This window comes from Rhinoderma darwinii, chromosome 6 (assembly GCF_050947455.1).
Source record: "Rhinoderma darwinii isolate aRhiDar2 chromosome 6, aRhiDar2.hap1, whole genome shotgun sequence".
Taxonomy (NCBI): domain Eukaryota; kingdom Metazoa; phylum Chordata; class Amphibia; order Anura; family Rhinodermatidae; genus Rhinoderma; species Rhinoderma darwinii.
Window position 1 is genome coordinate 30,052,570 of NC_134692.1, and position 12,088 is coordinate 30,064,657.

The following is a 12,088-nucleotide window of genomic DNA, read 5'->3' on the forward strand; positions in this document are numbered from 1 at the left end:
AATACCATTTTCTGGGCAATCAAGTTAATCTGGAAGATGTACATAAAGTCTATTTTTATTCTTAGAACCAAATGCTCTTTAGTACACAACATATACTTTTATCTATTCAGCCTTTAGCAGTGAAAAAAGCTTTCATGTATACATTTATTCAATCTAGTGAGATAATATCTGGTGGGGAAGATTGGAAAAGTTACATTTTAGACGTGTATTATCTAATATTATTACGCTTGCTCAATAATAGATTATTTATAGTTTATTTCTATAGAAACTAGTTTTACATTTTATGCCATTTGTTGAGTATTGGATTGTATGATGTTATTAAGCCCAGTAACACAAATTGTTCCTAGGGGGCGGAACTACACATTGCTAAGCTTCATAGCCCACTTCACAGTACAGGGAGTTCTGTCACCTTCTTGCTCCTGTTACAGCTCACTCGGTCTACTTTCCAGAGCATGCACAGCCTTTTGTTTCATATCTTTTACATATATAAATAATAGCAAACATTCCCTCAAAAAATTCCTTAATGGGAGTCTGTTATCAGACAGGCAAATTTCTGGAGACAGATTCCTTTTAAATGCCCAGCCGCATCCTGTGACAATAAGGGAAAGGAGAAGACACTCATCTGAAAAATGTGTTAAATTCTGAATAAGGGAAAAACCCCACCCATCATCCCTGAGAATATGGTCTTGGTATGTCAGGCAGTCCTGGTGTGTCCAACCATTAACGCCATACCCTCTCAAACATCTGTGATTGTAAAATTTTCCATTTTGAGAGTTTAATTCAGAGTCTATTTCTAATCCCTGACTGATATCTGGTGAGATTTATTTGGCTCTGTTCAATAGCAATGAACTTCGTTTTACATTTGTATAAATATCCTTTTGTGCAATAATACACAATTTTCCATTCCTTTAAAACTTGTTATATGTATACATTAATTAGAAAGGCATTAGTGTCCATGCTGGGGAATATTTTCTTCCAGCTAGATTTACACCCATGGACTGGGCACGCCGCAACATTTCGGACGTCCTCCCCTTTCTTGCTATGAACAGTTGAATCTAGGATACAATGTTAAAAATTTTCCAATTTCTTAGTTGATAGTTTTCTGATATCAATCTGCTACTTAGCTCACACCTTCACTTCAGGAATTTACCACAAAGAGCATCATACAGATGACTTTTCAATCAATATAGACTGTACAGCGTAGTCATGTGTACATTTTACTTTTAGCAGACGCCCTTCAGTGGCCCTAAGGCCACTGATAGACATAGGCTCCTGTGCAAATAGGTAAGTCCAGCCCTGCTTTTCAGACATTTTAGTTATGTTACTATATTGGAATTAATGATATAATTAAAACATTTCCTATTCTATCTGTCTCATGGTGGTGCTGGTGGTGGTCTCCCTCTCTATAAGGACCCAAAGAATTACCAACGGAGGGGAGAAACAACATGAAACTCAATGCCACATTTCTCTCCAACAGGTAAAGATAAAGATGTGAGAAAGTGGTCTATCTGTAAAATGGTTGGGGCATACCCCAAAGGGAAGTTGCAGGAAAAGATTACACAGGCCCCTGATAGACAGCCTTCTGTGCCAATAGATAAGTCTGGCCCTGCTTTTTAGACATTTTAGTTATGTTACTATATTGGAATTAAGAGTATACAACTAAATTTTGCCCTATTATTTTTGTATGCACACTCATGCAGGGAAGGCTGTCAATCACTGAGTAGGACCGCCCACTGGACTCCAAAAACCCAGAATGAGCAGAGATTTAGATCAATAAATTACAAGTTCTACTGAATCTTTTCCCAGAAAACTCTATATCGATCTACTCAGCTCTTACTGCTTTATTACATGCCACGTGCAGATAGGACTGTTTTTTCAACGTGACGTATTCTCTTTAAGCCTACACACGAGAGTTCACAGGTTTGGCCTCTGCCCTCTTCCCATTTTGTCTAAACCAATCCTAGTGCTTTTAGAATGACTGGACTACTTGACTGTACTCTTTGTTATTAATAAAAGATAAAATAGACTATTATAGTGAATTCGCTGAAACCCCACGTTGTAACATTTTTATAGAAAGGAATGTAAGCAGAGGTCAATGCACTCGCTTATCTAAGTGCTAATTTCTCCTTTGTATTGGCATTCAGGTATTCAATTCTCAACAAAAAGAATAATCTTTATAGCTTTTCAGAGAAGGTAGATGAAAAGCCGTGTGCGTCCAATCGCCTCGCTCACCTAGTTGAGCATTAGAGTTCCTAAATCGCTCCATTCTTTTCATCTTTTCAGCCGAGAGTTTCCTCCTGTGCAGTGCCAGTTCCACAAAACAATTGTGTGAATCACAGGTCAATAGATTGAAAAAAATAAAACACAATAACATTTCCTCTTCATAGATTTGACTGTTTAGTGAGCAGGTGAATTTCCAAATCCGGCAATGTATGAAGAAGGCAATGCTGGAGGCGGGTAAATGGAAACTTCTTAGAGAACTGAGAAAATATCCGATAATTTTCCTCCATGACATCCAATAATAGTTTATATATATGCGTGAAAGAAACAAAATGACCTATCTCCTCTGCTGAATCCTAAGTACTTTCTCTGTGGACGTATTTTTTTAGCTTCTTGGTCATATTTATAGCTTTCTTCATTTTTCCCTGTGACGTTAGTATGGAAAGAGGACAAAAATGTATATATTAACAAAACGTTATCATATCCCTTCAGATAGATCTGTAAATATTATATTTCCTATATTCAAATATAGTAATACAAGTACATGTACGTGTTCGCATGTGGCTTAAAATGAATTTCCACCCTTGAGCACCTTTTTTTTAAATATATATAAATAGGTCCAAAATGCTGTGCTAATATTAACCCCTTACTGACGAGCGACAGATATATCCATGACAAGCAGGTGCTAGTTCCTGCACAGCGACAGATATATCCGTCGCTCTGATCTCGTGGGTACTATCACTGTACCAACAAGATCAGCGGCAGGAGCACGGCTGTTATACACAGCCAGGCTCCTGCCCCAACTGCCTGGATTCGAAGCGCTCTCAGATTCCGGCAGTTTAACCCATTAGATGCCGCTGTCAATAGCGGCATCTAGTGTGTTTGACAGCGGGAGGGAGCTCCCTCTGTCACCCCACCGGCAGCCCCGCAACAATATTGCGGGGCACCGATCGGTTTCCATGGTGTGATGCCTATCTGGCAGCCAAGGGGCCAAATGCGGACCTTGTGTGCCTAATGTGCTGAAAAAACCCAATATTCAGCCTTCCCAGGATAATGATCAGACATGAGCGCTACTGTACTCTACTCAAAATGCCCACCCCACATACAGCATAAAAAAAATCATGTGTGGGGCGGGGTGTGGCCTGCTATGAGGGAGTGAAGACGTGCAGTCCTGAGTCCTCCTCCACCAGCCTCACTGAAATTGGCTAGCATCCAGCGTATAAGATGGGGAGAGCCCATAAAAAGATCAAGACTAGGTCTTCTACTCGTCTCTCATCTCCCCAAGGCGATATTGGGGCATATTTTTGGAAAATGTCCCCTGTGAAGTTGCAAGCTCCACACCAGGACAAGGCCCAAAATCAAGATGGCCGCTCTGCCTCCCTTCCTTCCTCACCGTCCTACTAATCATGCCACACAAGATGTTGCTATCTGCTTGATGGCTTCGGCGGACCTGCCATAGACAGCTTACCTCCTGCGTCTGCCCGCCGCTGATGGAAAATCCCTGGAGGCAGCGACGACCACCATTCAAGATGGCCACCGGAGTCCCTCAGAGTCCGATCCTTGGCCTAAAGGGACGAATGGAGATATGCTGACATCAGCCTCGAGTGTGGGACTCATGGGAGCTGCAGCACTTTCATCTGCGCATCCTCCGGACTTCCCGGTGGCTGACGCTACCTGCGCGGCCGCGTGTGTATCCTCCCAGAATGGCCGACGGCCCTCAGCATCAGAGGCACAGAAGGGGAGGATTCACGCGACTCTCTCCACTGATTACGTCCCTGTGCAACCACCTTCCAAATCTCATGGGGTTGACTGCATGACCGGACCTGGAGGGAGAAGTCATCCCTCTGGGACATCAGCATCCATGGACCTAGGCCCTGCTGACCCTCCTCTATTGAGCTTACCTACACTGGCTACATCGCCAGCCACCATGCTGCAGAATGCCACCAGTCAGCTGGATGCCATGAACTGTGAGTACAGGGGTCACAGGCACCAAGCGCCTCTCTCCATTGCAGAGCTCCCTCAAGTGCCCTCCCAAGCACCCATACGACTCCAGCAGAGTTCGGTGCAAATTGCGGTTTCCCCTGCCTGGTCATCTGGTTCCTCTTGGGGTAGCCCCCTCATCTCTCCTTGACTACTCCACCCTTAGCCCATCAAGGGTTCCATCCCTCCCAATGGACTATACCTCCATTTTATGGTCATAATTTTAGCCCTGCTTCCTCCTTTGCCGGATCCTCCGTTCCAGAACTTTGTCAAACTCCGACCATTTTCAGATTAATTCAACCGGGCTCTACAGCTCTACCTGTTTGTGAACCGCCATATTCTGGAAAAAACAGACCAGCTACTCTCACTGATATTCGCCTGATTGTACAAATGTTACCCACAAGGGCTGATATGTACACATTTGCCAAACAGATTTTGGAAAAATGTAAACATGAATTCACTCAGTTCCGGGCTGAGCTTTCCTCGCTATCAACAAGAGTGGACACGCTCAACCACAACCATGTTGCTGACACAGCAACACTTACAGCTCTGCAATCCATGATACAGCAACACTCTACTCAACTGTTCACACTTCAGCAACACCTGGACGACATTGAAAACTGCAACCGGAGGAACCTACGTATTCGTGGACTCCCTGAATCAATCCCTACCTCCGATCGCTTTTCCACACTATCCAACATATACAATAACCTGCTAGTTTATCCTCCTAACACTCCTATAGAAATTGACCGAGCCCATCGGTCTCTGCGTCCCCTAAGTCTTGATGAACACTGACTAAGAGATGTCATCTGCCGGATCCACTTCTATGCCATAAAGAACTCCATTTTGCCAAAAACTAGACATCAGCCTACCATCTTCCACCAAGGCTCGCAAATACGTATCCTGCTGGATTTGTCTAGACACATTTTGGTGCAAAGGGCTTCTCTCAAACCACTCCTGGAAGTTCTCAGAGTCCAAGGCCTCTCCTATAGATGGGGCTTTCCCTTTGCCCTGATGGTCAGGAATGACAACCACACATATACGCTACGATCTCCTGATGACTTGCCAAATTTCTTGCGAGGCTTAAACTTTCCTCACGTTTCTCTACAGGAGTGACCCTCACTGATATCCTCTGCGGGCGGAGGACCACAGGCGGGCCGCCTGTCTCCCCTGCGCCCGGACCCCGCGGGAGGCCGCCTCCAACGGGGCCGTAGAAGAAGGTCTCAACGCCGGCAGGAACAAGACTCCACACAGCCCACTGAGGCGGCTTGTTCTGCATAATGTCAGACATTAGGCTATGAGATACCTGTGCCTATCTGGCTTTCCATTGCAAATCGTGACCGTGCCTTCAATGTCAGATGACACGTTTCCTGATTTTTATATTTCTCACATGTCTGACCTACCTATGTTATTGACCATATGTTTACTTTGTTATTGCTCATGTAACTATTTTGTTGCATATATTTTTCCCCGTCCTTTTTATTTACTCTATATTGCTAGCTGTTCTATACTTACCACATCATATTTCAAGGGGTGCGGATAGATCTTATGAGTATCTGTCACTTTCCCCCTGTAGGTACTGGACCTTTGGCAGGCGCCTTAGGAGCCTCCTGGTCCCTCACATTCTTGTTCTTAGTTTACGCGGCAGTTTCTCCTGAACTGCCTTTTTTGTTAATGTGTTTCTCTTTCTCAAATGCTGCATTTTCTACCCAAAGCTCATTGCCATCCTCTCTCCCCTTTGTGGTGACCCTGGACTCCTGCCTTTCCTACCTACTCTGGAGGACCTCAGTGAGCATTTTTTTCAATATCCATGGCTGACATCACTATAGCCTCCTTCAATGCGAAGGGGCTGAACACCCCAGAAAAGCGGGGGCAAATTTTACACCACCTTCACAAACGTAAGGTACACATTGCTTGTTTCCAGGAAACATACTTCAAGGAGGGTCACACTCCTACTATCAAACATAAATTTTACACACACTGGCACCTTAACAATAATCCACACTCTAGATCTTGCGGAGATGCCATAGTGCTTCACAAATCCCTCACCCACCAAGTTATAAACATTATAACGGACCCTGAAGCTAGGTATAATATTCTAATTCTAAACAAGTACCTTACTCAGGTAACATGATATAAATTTCCCATTTAAAGTCAATCCGCAATACAATATGGAGACGTGTTTTTTGCCCGCTTTCATCATACTAATGTCATGCAAATTGCTGCTCTTGACTTTCTACTTTTATCTTTCATATGATATTCCGGAACTGGAGTCCTGGCTTACCACGACTTCTACCTTCCCTTATACCCCCCCCCCCCCCCCCCACACCCATTCTATCTCCCTCTTGCTTCTTACCCTCCCTCCCCTTTCTCTATTTAGGTGATGTTTTGTACCCTATAATTGATTTCAATAACTGTTGGTATAAATGCAATGTTGAAAGGAGCCTAAACTGTTATTGTGCTTTTCTTCCACTATCTTATAATACTTATGCTCGATGTATACATTCACGATGAAACTATGTATTGTTGCTTTAATTGGATGTAATTCTCACCTTCTACTTGGGGCTATAACCCTATTGTTGTTTTCTTTATTTCCGAGGAAGCATTCACTTTCATTATGTTTTATTTTGTCTGCTTTGAAAATTAATAAAAATTTTGAATTTGAAAAAAAAAAATAATCATGTGTGTACCCCCTAACCTGGTCCCCGCTAAATGTGATGTAGTCAAGGGCTGCATTTGATGTCCCAATAATATGTTGCAAGGGAAATGTATGTGGATTCCCCGGCAACAATAGCTGACCGCTGGGTGTGAGAGAAGTTGGACCCGCAGTGATCAGCTGATCGCCACACTGGATCTTTTTAAAAATGGGTTGTCTACATGAGATAGTGCCATTCAAGATGCAATCTGAAGTACTTTCCCTTGTTATGAGTCTTTTCAAGATTTAAAGAGTCTTACTAGTATTCTTAAATAGGATTACTGTCTAAAATATTTGTCCACATTTTCAGTACCATTTTCCCCTGTTCTGACAAACAGGGACAGACTGAAAGCGATCTGGGCCCCCGTGCAATAAAGCAAACCTCCAGTGATCCAGTTAAAACTTAAATTCATGTTACTTTTTTAGTAGCTGAACCTCTTGGGGCCAAACTATCACACATCATTTATAGTACTGGTTTCCTTATATGAGACCGTTACCTTTTCGGGCCCTATCAGACTCCAGGTGTCGAGTGCAACCGAAACCACTATACACCACGTTATCCACTTGGTTCTAATGTAGAATTAAAAAAATCAGTGTTCTATGCTGTTTATTAGCTTCATTCACTTGCAAGCTGCACACTACAATATGGGGCTGAGTAGAAGGAGACTTGAATTACTGCGGCTCTAAGGCCCTGTTCACACGACGAGTATTTGATAAGTATTTTGTCGCGTTTGCGATTAAGCTCCCAACTGACATCAATGGGAAAGAACTTTGTTAGTTCATACAACAAGCTTTTTTACTTAAGCGTATTTAAATTATGCATCGTGTAAAAAAGGCATTATATTAATTCTTTGGTGCACCAAAAATGTGCCATACGTTCCCGTAGTTTATGGGAGTGCCAAGAAAATGTGCAAAAAGCGCTAAGAGAAAGCGTAAAAAAATATGCAGAAAACACGTAGAAAATGCCTGTATTTTAAAAAGTGAATCACAAAAACACTGGCGTATTTGACACGTTTACACATCTTTTTTTTTTTTTCGTGCTGTGTGAACATTCCCTTAATTTCCTCCTTGTTGAGATATTGGAATTCTAGCTAAAATAACCTTTTAGAGAATCATAATCTGTCTCTGTCTGTAGAGGAAACTTTCTAGGTAATAAAGCTTTGTTATCACTGAAGCATCGGCACTGATTCTAACAGGCAGTCTCTCTCTCTGCAGTAAAGGAGAGGTGATGTCGGGGGGAGTATAATATAAGATGGGAGTCTTGTAAATGGAGTGACCGGTGACCGGGCTGCAGCTCCACTGTATCTGTAACATATCATCCAATGATAACAACTTCCTGTCCGTGAATCAGGAAGTAGAGGTCTGCACAACTGAGTGTTGAAGGGACAAGTTCCACAAAGATACTGCACTTTTTTTTTTTGTTTGCTTTTTTTTGACCTGCAAAACGAACCTTAAAAAGGGATGGGGCTCATGCAAATGTCCTAGAAAGTGATTGGGTGATGTTTAAAATGTCCCTTGGAATTGGAAATTCAAACATTAGGAGGTGCGGTAATAATACATATCATTTGGGCAAATAAAATGCATTTAAAGAGCACTCACTTGCCCTGCACTTAAACTTTAAAGAGTACGACCAAGAGGTCCACTCTGGCCCAAGGACACTGCCCAAATGATCATTTTGGTCCTGCTTTCAAATTCTCATAAGATTTCTAGTTCAGCTAGGAAAGTTTGATCTGCTGAGTTTAAGTTGAGAAATAGTTCACTTTTCTATCTCATCAATACCATGATAAAATGTACTTAACAACTTAATCCTTTTTGGTATGTTATCAGGAACAAGGACAACACCCAGCCTGGGGGATGATAGTGCTATAGGTAAGTTCAAGCTGAATAGCCACAGAAGTAATTCTGTTCCCCAAAAGAAAAAAAAAATATTTGTTTACTCTATTAAAATTACTAAAGTGTATGAACAAGATTCTCAGATAATATCTCAAGGTCATACTATAATATATGTTTATAATACATTGTGGAAGTCGGCTAAAACCTTAAATAAAATTGGTACCATTGGAATGCAGCAGCTTTGAAAGAAATGTAATTCAAGTGAATTCTTGTATAATTAGATGTCTGATCGGTGAAAGTAGGGAACATATTCTCAGAATGAAAAGATAAACTGAAATCATCTGTAAATGGACCATCCAGTTCTGTCTATTGAACAGGTTGTCTTTAATGGAAGCCCCTTTTACCTGAGCAGGTCCTCTGGCAACTACAGTGGCGGATCCGCTGGGGTGTTATCATCTGAGGACCTGTTTTCAAGTGATCACTTTCCCTAGTAGGTTTGCAAGATGCATCACATTTTCCATGCTATTATGGCAAATGCATCATATTGTCTTTAAAGTGGCTACAAACTGGGACTTCATTTTAACTAAGGCATGTTAAAGTGCAATTCCACCATTTAGCAAAATTTCCTAGTTGAAATGTTTTCTCCATTCATATATTAGCTGATTTCAATACTGCTGGTTTTGTATAGTAACAAATACCTATTGGTACATTCAGGAGAGTTAGTGTCGACCTTAAAGTATGGTCTAGAAAATAGTAACCCAAAAAAAGGTCTAGAACATAGTAACCCAGAAAGGGACAAAAACCTGTATAAACCAAGTAAATCTTGGCGTATTGACCCCAGAATAAGACAAGATAAACCTACAAAGTATGGGGTACAATTAACACATAGTATGGATGAATGAAGAAAATAATCTTTATTAAGCAAGGTACAGACAATAAAAAGCATAAAAGCGAGTCATGCTGAGCATGAGCAGGACGTCCCTCTGTGCTGAATACAAGGTAAAGACACTAAGTAGCAACCATGGGTGAAACTATGCAATCCAAACCACAATGTCTGGATGGCAAATAGACACATCAACAAACTGTCTGTTAATGAGCATATAGCTGACAGTGCAGCGATAGTATGAACTAACCTCAATATGGTGATGAAATGACATAGATATAAACAAAGTCGGAGAGAGAATGAACAGGTTGCCTACCCATGGAATTCACACAGCACACTGAGACGTCACACCCGACGCGCGTTTCGCCGAAACGCGCGTCGGGTGTGACGTCTCTCAGTGTGCTGTGTGAATTCCATGGGTAGGTAACCTGTTCGTTCTCTCTCCGACTTTGTTTATATCTATGTCATGTCATCACCATATTGAGGTTAGTTCATACTATCGCTGCACTGTCAGCTATATGCTCATTAACAGACAGTTTGTTGATGTGTCTATTTGCCATCCAGACATTGTGGTTTGGATTGCATAGTTTCACCCATGGTTGCTACTTAGTGTCTTTACCTTGTATTCAGCACAGAGGGACGTCCTGCTCATGCTCAGCATGACTCGCTTTTATGCTTTTTATTGTCTGTACCTTGCTTAATAAAGATTATTTTCTTCATTCATCCATACTATGTGTTAATTGTACCCCATACTTTGTAGGTTTATCTGGTTTTGTATAGTCCAGACAAAGGTTCGGTAGCTCCATTTAGCTGCTTGATATCTGACCGACCTGCTAAGTTCTAACTGTGCAAGGCTGGTTTCACACGAGCATATCACAGGTGCATTTTTGCGGCCGTATTACATCCACAAGTCCCGGCCTGACCACGGGTCTGAGGGTATGTTCACACGCAGTGGTTTCAGACGTAATTCGGGCATTTTACGCCTCGAATTACGCCTGAAAAAACGCCCCTACAAACTTGCTTTCAAACTTGCTTTCAATGGGAATTACGATGTTCTGTTCCCATGAGCCTTTATTTTACACGTCACTGTCAAAATACGCCGCGTAAAATGACGGCTCGTCAAAAAAAGTGCAGGACACTTCTTGGGACGTTTTTGGAGGCGTTTTTCATTGACTCCATTGAAAAACAGCTCCGAAAACGGCCGTAAAATACGCCGCAAAAAACGCGAGTTGTTAAAAAAACGTCTGAAAATCAGGAGCTGTTTTTGCCTGAAAACAGCTCCATATTTTCAGACGTTTTTGGTCACTGCGTGTGAACATACCCTGATGATAAGGACTAACAGCATCATAAATCCCTACTGTTGTTAGTCCGGGTCATTAGACCCAAGTTGTTCCAGGTCTTGCAGCCATAATCCACTGCTCTTTGCTAACTGGTCCAGCAGAATTTGGAATTTCTGTCAGAACTGTCAATAAAATATTATGTAATTAGAAAGTGACACAAGATCAGTCAAGGAAATGATTTACAAAGTTACTCAACATTTTATATAGACATACTGCGGATTATAGTAACGAACGTTTCATTCAACAGCAGAGTTTCCATTTAAGTCGGCCATACACATGAAGTGACAAAATAAATAATCTCTAAAACGACATTTTATGAAATGGTAGAAGAAGGAATAAGTTTCTGCCAGACGTTTCTATCTTGACATGTCCATGGAGCAAAACAATATAAAAAGATATTGATATAATCATTATATCAGAACGCATACACTAAATATATGCTGAATCTACAATTCTGTGAAGCAGCAAAGTTTGTAATAAATAAAGTGATCATTAACTCTTGGATGCAACTAGATATGATATGTAATTATACCAGGCACCATCTTAATGTTTAACACCCGCTATCTCTGCCAGCGGAGCACCTGTGCCATGTTATCAGGTGGTGCTATACAGAGAGCCACCCACTGTGAGATAAAAGTCAATGCGAGAGAATGAATCTAAATCTGAGGACCGCGCGAAAGATGTATTTCCTGTCATTCATATTACGCTTTATGTTTAGAGCTCCATTAAGTGTTCATGAATTAGCGATCTGTAATCCAGATGTAGCAAAACTGAATATGTCATGGAACTTTTTCTTTTATGCTCAGTTAAAGAGCAAGTCCATCAGAGACATAGCAAACCTATGACTTTTTAAAAGAGAATAACACTACGTTATATTGATTTCATGTTAGAATTCACATGGGTAACATGGATTTTCACCAGAGTTACTCCCAGGTGCTTACTTTTAGTCTCAAAGAAAAACTACTGAAAACCCACGATGTAACAGCACATTGCGGCAAATGACATACTCAGCTCATCTACATCGGTGTAATCATCCCACAGTTACACCACATGCAGTGCCTGGACAGTGTGATGTTATACAGAACCCACACTGTCCTATCATTCGGGTCCCATTGTAAAATGAAGAGTCAGACAACG